Here is a 9,034-nt window from a genome sequence, read left to right as displayed (position 1 = left end):
GTAATACTTTGATATGGGGTGCCTGGAGAGGAAAGCAAGAATCCAGAAATCATGTGAAAGCTTTTAATTAACCATCAGCCCTTCCTGCAGTGCAGTCCTGTGGGAATTAACTGCTCTGAATTCTCTCTTAGCTTTCCATGGATGGCATCATTTTGCCCTCAGCTGGCACAGCACATGCTTGACTGCTCTCTTGAGTGTAGTAAATGGGGCATAATTTGTTTTCTTGGTGTTGGGGGACAGCAGTTCCAGAAAATGGACAAATCCTTTAAAAATAATGGGCTCAAGCATGTCACTAAACCCTTCCATGGTGCTGGGCTGGGCTCCTTCCTTGTCCAGGCAGATGATGACAGAGCCCCTGCTGAGATGCCTGGTGTTGCTGGTTCTTGTGCTGCTTTAGCAGAGCTTTAGCAACAAGCTGCATTGAATTTGCAAGCAGTGGAGCCCAAGCCAGTGTGCGCTGCATGAAAGGTGCACCCAAAAAACCTGGAGCAGGCTCCATCCGGGCCATTTGATGTAGCTGGCACAGCAGTGGAGCTTGCCCTGTGTCTCTGCTGCTGTGATTGTGGGATATGTTTTGTCATTTTCCAGGGAAAGCTTTTATTTGAGGTTGATTTTTTTTTTCTCTGATGGGGGAGAAATTACCACCCTTGCTCCTCTTACTGCCTTGAAGACCAGAAATAGTCAGGAACTAATGTTCAAATGGCTTTAAAAAACAGTATCTCTAAATGTCAAGTTAATGTGCTCTGGGAACAATGTGACTCAAGGACCCGGTATGAACATCAAATTGCATCTGTTGCCACAAGGACTTGTGGGATTCTCTAAGGCAAACACAATGGGGAGACTGAGAGTTTATTTCAGCTTTTTTCAGTCTTTCTTCTAAAAGTAAAGTTTTTCTCATGCCTGTCCTCTCCACAAATGCAGCCTGAACCTGTCTGAGATGGCAGATTAAAAATGAAATTCTCATGAATGAGAAATGCAGCCTGCTTGTTTTATGATGGCAGAAAAAGTAAACCCATTTTAAAATGTGCATATTTTTAAGAAAGTAAATGACTAAGTAGGTGAGATGTAGGTATCAATAAATACTTATTCCAAAGAAGTAATCTCTTAACAGAATTGGAAATTGTCTCATCCTTTTAGGCAATTAAAAATCAATGTTTGTTTGTCAGAGTGGAAGTAACATTTTTCCAGTTGCTTTTGGAGCGTGGCCACTGTTGAGTGAAAAGTTTCACAGCTACATGACTTTTTTTTCAGAATACTTGCACTAAAAGGACAGGCTGATTTATAGGATGGATTGTAATGATCTTGAAATGCAGGGGAGGAAAAAACTCCCAGAGTTAACCCAAATGTGAAATTGTTCTCTGAAAAAGAAGTTGGAAATGGAGGTCTGTAGTCTCCAGGTGGGCAGATGGTGAGTGCTGAGGCTGAGTCACATCTACTCAAGGTGTGAAATTGCCACGGAGATTTAGAAAAATAATATATTCAAATGAGCCTTATTTTATAGACCAGATAAAACAGTAAAAGCTCTGAAAAAGATGTGAATACAGATTAATGACAGTTGGTCACTATATGACTGGCTTAGGTACACCTGCCATAAGAACTTAGGGACCTGTTTCTGGGGTTTTGGGGAAGAATGTTGGTGCCTCCTGAACCCTGTTTCCTGTTTGTCTTTGGAAGCCTTGGTGTTGCAGACTGTGGCATGTGGAACAGCACAAGGAGCAGAACAGTGATCACCATGTTGAGCTGTGAAATGCTGGCTCTGACCTGTTGTGCGTGTGCTTGGGTGGAAATATCGTGTAGTGGGAGCAGTGAGTCCTTTGTGCCCGAGGGGACTCTGCTGCATCCATGCAGTGAGTGGTCCCTGTCCCTCTCTGGGGATCCTGGCCATGTCTCCCAGGTGCCCCAGAGTTGGTCACCTCTGTGGCCAGGAGCTGGTCCTGCCTTCCTGGAATGGTCAGCCCTGTGTGTGAGGTCACTGCAACCAAAAGACCGCAGCACTTAGGTGAGGGGCATTTTATTTTTGTGGGAATAGTCAGAGGGGACGTTTTGATTTCCTCCCACTTAACTTTTACATTTGTGTCACCTCTTGAACCGTGCCTGTGCACACTCTTGGCTCAATGGCTTTTTACACTGGCTGCGCTAAATGCATTTTAAAGAGCTGACGAATGCACACACAGCAAGGTCATATAAATTAAAGGCAATGTGACAGTGAAGTGACAAAGTCAAATTGGCCTAAGGCTGTGGCTGAAACAGAGCCCAGGATCAGCCCTGAAAACTAGTTTGGGAGATTTGGGGAAAAAAAAAAAAGAAAAAAAAAAAAAGAAAAAAAAAAAAAAAGGCAGTTAAAAGTTTTTTCCCTCCTCACTTCTTTTCTGGAGGCAGAAAAGGGCAGAAGCTCTTAGATAATTATTAATTTATATGACCTTGCTGTGTGTGCCTTTTCTTGTGAGTTAGGCTGGAAGATGCTGCAGCTAGTGCAAGGTGGTGCCAAGCCATCTGTGGGCTGATGGAGTTGCTGCTGTAACTTCCCTGAGCTGATTCAATTTCTGCTACCCAAAGACCTCCCTGTACCATGTCTCAGCCCAGCTGGAGAAGTGCCATCAGGGAGAGAGGCTAGTATGCAATCAGCTCCCCTGCATCTCCCAGTGGAGTGTGCTGGAGTGGAGATGGAGGGGAAGAGGACTCAGGGAAACACATGGAAATATGCAGTAAAATCTAAGAAAAAATGTGCCTTGCCACACTCCAAAAAGACCTTGCACATTCAGAGCACATGAAACTCTTGGACACAGCCTCATGTAGTGGTTTTTTTTTTTTGTGACACCATTTGGTGAGATGTAGTGAGGTCAGATGAGGCTGTGAGATGATCCTATAAGGTCTTGGCTGGATCCTGAAGGTATCCATGTAGATGGTCACCCATGGGAATGGGTCTGCATCCAACAATGTGCTATTTTAAACTTGTTCATTCTCTTTGAATACACTTTCCAAAGTTAAATGGCCAGTAGTAATGTGAGCTTTCATTTCTACAGGTGAGCTTGGACCAACTGCTTCCTCGTGCCAAGGGTTTCCTGTCAGAAATGGAAAGCTGTGTCCCTGCAGTGTTGGCTGCCCTGTGCAGCACCTAGAGACTTTCCCCTCAATCTGCTGGAGGAAACCCCATTCTCTACCCTGCATTTCTGCTCTACTTTTCCCCTGCTTGGTAGTTACTTCTTGACCTTGCTGATGGCTGTAGTTTTTAAAGGATGTGCTAATTCAATTGCTTGTGATTGACTATGTTCTTAATCTCTTTATTGTGTTTCACCAATTTAGCTAAATCCTTAATCCATTAGGTGCTTTCAGATTGCTTTACAAGTGTCCAGAGGAGGTGTTTGCAATAAATCCAGCCTAATTCTCTCTGCAGGCAGGGTTTTAAGACTTCAGGCTTGGGCTGGAAGAAGAGTGGACTGATGCAGGAGTGGGCTCACACAGGAATGTGAAGGACAAGAAGAAATTTAGCTTCTGCTTCATTACTTTTTTTTTTTTTCTACCATCTAGTTGATGTTGCTGTCCACTTTCTTGATAGAGAGAAAAACTTTGAGATGCATGTGCTGAGAAACCAGCTGTGGGGACTACCAGTCCCCTTTCACGAAAAACAGTGAGGAATCAAAATGATGTTCTGTTTGTTAAGTGAGAATGGCTGTAAGAGTCAGTCCGAAGATCCCTCATCTGTCTCACGATTATCAGAGGCTGAGACCCCAAGAACCCTAAACTACAACACGAGAGTTCTGGCCTGATTGAGGTGGGACTCAGGTTTCTCCCTGCAGGTGCACTCACTGGACCAAGATGCCCTCCTCAAAGACCTGTGCAGAAACAATGGACACTGTCACGGTACCTGGGCCGTGTTTGCAGAGGCTGTGTTTGCTCTGACTGACTGTGCTGTACCTGCTGCAAAGTCCAGCCTGCCCTGCTCCTACATTGTGCAAGAAAACCTGAAACACTAACAAGGTCTCCCCTCCTTCCTGGCCTGCTGCCCCTCGCCTTGAAAAAAGAACTACATAAGCTCCCCGAAAAAGAGAGCCTCTGAGATCTCCCTGATGGAGAAGACGGATCTATTGGTGCACGCCACAAGGACTGCGAAGGTGGTCTATTGGCTCCAGCATCACGAGGACTCACGTCTGCTGTTGGTAGCTATACCCCCCCCCACTTTCCTCTTTTCTCTCTCTCTCTCTTTCTTCCCCTTCTCTTCTACTGCATATTGTGGTTATCAATAAAGATACATTGATTCTACTTGAACTGAGTTCTCATTGCCTCTTTTTGCACTTTGAAATCAAAACGAACCATCACGACCGTCCTTCGGATCGTGACACTGGCAAAGCTCAGATACAAGCCCTCAACATTTCCTGTAATACTCTTTTTCTTATTTATTTCCCCCCTCCTTTATGTACTGGCATTGCTAAACACGAACCTGCCACTTGCTAACTTTTTTTCTTGTTCAGTTTGCATTGCTTTCATGCTGATTAAGCCAACAGAAATGCTTTGTTTTAGGACAGAAACTGTAGCTAATAATTCATTCAAGATCAAAGGAAATTAGCTTTTTCTCCCTAATTTTCCTTTCCCAGCTCTGGAGGCGAACACTGGAATGTGGTTGGCTCTGGAGGTGCCATCACACCCCAGTGATGGGGAGGGTGGGAGCCCCAGCCCCTGCAAGGTCCCGGCTCTGGTGCTGCTCAGCCTGTGGGAAAAACATATCTGAATTTCCAGTGCTGCATCTGGGAGGAATCATTTGTGGTTTGTGGCTGTTTGGAACGGCATCTTGTGCTTATATACTGCTCGTTGGGTCTGGCGATAAATGGCATGTCAGCCTGGGAAATGGGGAAGGGTAAGATGCCCATGTTTTAAAACTGGTTGGCTTTGTTAATATATAAATGTAAAGGCTGTGACTCTCTCAAATCAGGGTAGGGTTACACTGATGCCCTGGAAAGAGAAGGAGTAAAAATGCTCAGGGGTTTTATGGCACCATATCTTAAGCTAGTCAGTCTTTGGGAGATTTGGGTATTTTTTTGTTTTAATGGAGAAGATGAGGATGGAACATGAGTGACTTATAGGAAAGATGAATTTGCAAAATGTTTTTCTGTCTCACTTGAGTGGAAGCATGTGGTTTTCAGTTCCCAAAACATCAAGGCATTACAAAATCATGATTAAAGCCCTAAGAACAATGTGATTGGCAATAAAATTGTTAAGTTTGAAAACTTATACACTGTGAGGTTTTACTTTTCTTGTCTGCTGAAAAGAACAGGGCATATGCCTTTATTAATATTCAGCTCTTTATTAAAATGATCAGCTCATTATTAAAGTAATCAGCAGGATTGCAGAGTCCGATCAGAGTTTTCCACGCTGCTGCAGACATCTGAAGGAGTAGGTGCTGTCCCAGTTCATCATTCCACTGCAAACAGTAGATGCCGAGTCCTTGTTTATCGAGATTTCTTTCAATACCTCCGAGGGTCCAGCCAGCGGAGTAATGGCTTAATAAAATAGCAAGATGGCTTCCCAGGATATGCTTTGTAAAATAAAAGTTTTAATAACAGCAAAAATAATAAACATTACAAAATGCAAAGAGATAAGCTGAGCACAGTGTACCAAGCACAGTTACACAGGCTAAGGCATTCCCAAAAAGCCTCGTGCACCCCTTGAGCTGGCTCTTTAATACTCGATGGTCTAGGTGGGCTTATTTGGCTCTTTGCCCAATGAGATGGACACTAGGCTTTGAGGTGCACTTCCAAAGCCCTATCACTGTGTCTGTGCTGGTACTGAGCCAATTGCAACGAGCAGGCTATAGAAAATTCCAGTTTAACTTCCTTATATAGAAACACCTGCTCGGGTACAGAAATGCACGACTACACTTATCTATTCATTTCAGCTAAATCAGCAACATCTATTGTTAACTATAACCTTAGCTTTCCTCAAATCTTCAAAATTAGTGTCTCAATGCCTGGAGTTTGTATGCCTGGCATGCCCTTTGTCCTGTTACAGAGGTGCTGCTGTGGCTGTGGTGTCCTGAGTCAGCCCCCGTATTGTTTCAGACAGGAGGGGGTTGGGTACCCTTCTCCCTGTCGAGCAAGATGCTGCTAAAATATTCTGCATATGCTCACTGGGTCAGGTGCTGCCAGGGAGCATTGCAGTGGTTTGTTGCAAGTGTACTCCTGAGGTGATCCATGGTCTTATCACCATGTTGGAAACCTCTGTCTTTCTCTGAGGTGTCTTGAGACAAAACCAGCTTGAAAATCACTGAATTACTTTTGAGAATCTGGACATTGTTCCATGTCTTGGAAACAGTCACTCCTTAGGGGGAAGAATTATAGCGATGTTGGTTGCTATATGTCACTGAGTAAATGGCTTTCCCAAGTTTTGCCGGCACAGGTAGGAAACGGATAACAAATAAAGGGGCTGGAGTGACTAAAGAATGGTCAACAGGTACCCTGAAATAAGTGCAAATCCTAAGTGTTACTATCGGATCAAGAACTGATCTTCTGCCATTTGCTTTTCATCAGACAGTTGAGGTAACTTTAAAGAGAATTTGGCCAGGAGAGATTATTAAGGAAGGAATTTGCTGCTTAAATAAATAGTCTGGTCTCCATTGTTGGAGACTTAACAGGCTGATAAAAGCCCTCTGGAATGAAAGGGAGCCTGGAAAGCCCATCTCAGATCTGCCTTGCTCTAAAGTTACTGAGACCAATGCACTTCCAAAGAATTTTTTTCAACTTTTTTAATACAAGCTCAACTTAACCTGGTGGCTTACTTTATCTTCATTTATTCTGATGAATAAAGGAATTTGTTAGGCTTGCATTTTTTCAGAAGTTGCTTATAACTTTTAGTTTAAAATAAATGAAAGAGCTATGCAAACTGGTGTACTGGTCTTTAGAAATGCTTGGCTTGTAAATTAGTGTGAGTGTGCATGAAATCACTTGCCCTCTGCTTGATGTGTGGCTTGTCATTCATCTTTGAAGAGGTATGCTGCTATTTTGATATCTTGATAACCCTATTAGTTGGATGTTGCAGCCTCGAATTAGTAAAATAAGGCTATGTGGGTGACCAAATAACGGGGTTTTATTGGGGTTTTTTGGTTGTTGTTTTGTTTGTTTGTTTTGTTTTGTTGGGGTTTTTGTTTGGTTTTTGTTTGGGTTTTTTGTTTGGGTTTTTTTTTGGTTTTTTTTTTTTTTTTAATAAAAACAAAACAATTCTAGATGTGTTTTTGCAGTGGTAAAATGTTTGGGTCTGTGATATCTGCTCAGTTACCCAGGGCAGAGAGGTCTTTTTCCCAAGGTTTTTGTAGCTATTCCTGCTGCACTAGGCTGTGCTCCCTGGCTGAGAACTTGGCTTGAAATAAGAGTTGTAGACAGTCTGTTGTCTCTGCAGCAAATTGAAGAGGTAAGAGATACTAGGAGCAAAGAAAATAAGTATTTGGGATAAAAAAATGGGGAAGGTGAACTTGAACCCCAGGCCTTATGTGGGTTTCAGCATCAGGATGGAGGCATGGGGGGCGTGGAGCGAAGTTTATTTTTCTCTCATCTGACAGGTTACAGGACAACCTTTACCTCTACCAGAGCAACCTTTTAGCTGCAGAAGCCTCTTGCATCCTCTTTCTCAACTTTTCCAGCTTGTGTTCCCAGGGCTTGATTTCAGTGTGCTTCTCCAGGCCCTTATTCCTCTTGCCCTTTGATTTTGATAAAGAATCATGTTCACCCACCACTTGCACCAGCCTCAACTGTTTGCATTTATAATTTTGTCTTTATTAAATTTTCAGGAATCTGTTAGGCATTCGTACATCTGTCATGGCATAAAGTGTTATCTTTCTTGATGCTTGGGAAAACAAATTATACAATGGATGTGCAACCAATATTTAATCAAAAACACCAAAGCCATGTGTTCAGTCATGAAGCCCCAGAAAAGATTTTACTGCAGTCATTCTTGTGAGGTGTTTGCTGCGAGATTTATTTTTTTTTTAACTTTCACTTGAAGCATAAGTTTCCTGTGTTGACTTGGGTACTCCCAAGGATCTCTAGGGATCTCTCAAGGCATCCTGGTGCCCCTCAAAAAATATTCCTTGTCTGTTGTTCATTCCAGCACCCCTGACCCTGCCTCTTGCTGTCATGACTTGTGGATGCCAGTGTGGGGTACAGAGCACTGCACTGAGCTCTCTCCAGGTAGGGGCTGGTTGGAAATGGGGAGCTGTGAGCACCAGCATTTCTTGTTTCTTTGCTTCTGGGCTGGTAGCAGCTTGTGTTGGTGAGCTCTGCTGTCTGCATTAACAAAGATTTTGTGTGCAGGATATAAATATTAAATGGGAGAAGCACAGTGTGACTAATTGTGTAACAGTTGGACTGTTACCTGGACTGGAATAGGAACGTATTTTCAGGGCAATTTGAGTGGGTATAATGAGATGGATCATATAGTACTTTTATTAGAAACTTCAGGGAGTGTATTTCAAACTGCCAGGGCACCATATAAGCTAAACAATTAAAAATAAATGGCTTTGGAGATTGGCATTTTGTTAGTGTCATGGGTTGGCGCTGGCCAGATGCCAGTGCACCCATGAGTGTATGTTTTTCCTAATGAGCTACTGTGAGATGTGGTCAAGAACAGAGCAGAGCAGGCCCAAAACTTGAAATAGAAAGACAACTTTATTAAACTACATAACAACAGACAATAGAAAAGAAAACCCAAACACCCAGAAACAGAAATGAAAACCTCCCAGAACATTTCTTCTCCTCCTCCCCCCAATTTCCATCCCTTACATGCTCAACAGTTAACATTTGCACATTACCCTCATCTTACTTGCTTAAACCTTCCACAACCCTGGGTTCTCCACCAAAGTCATCATCCCTTAAAAAACCAATCTTCAATTCATCCAGGGAGAGAGGAGTCTCTCTCGCACCACAGACCCTCCACAGGAAACACAGGTCCACCCTCCCGTGTTTCCATGTCACCCATTATCACCGTGGAGGCCCAACCAGGAAAACAGACTGGGGACGCAGATCTGGGTGCAACAACAGCAGCAGGGCAG

The 9,034-nt window shown here is 43.3% G+C and overlaps 1 pseudogene; it reads left to right on the top strand.

Moving 5' to 3' along the window:
* The first annotated feature begins 3,457 nt into the window (after positions 1–3,457).
* LOC134565255 (glypican-3-like) overlaps positions 3,458–9,034 on the top strand; it is a 201,268-nt pseudogene continuing 195,691 nt past the window's right edge.

Source organism: Prinia subflava (genome assembly GCF_021018805.1).
Source record: "Prinia subflava isolate CZ2003 ecotype Zambia chromosome W unlocalized genomic scaffold, Cam_Psub_1.2 scaffold_43_NEW, whole genome shotgun sequence".
NCBI lineage: Eukaryota > Metazoa > Chordata > Aves > Passeriformes > Cisticolidae > Prinia > Prinia subflava.
This window is presented reverse-complemented; position numbering and strand designations above follow the sequence as displayed.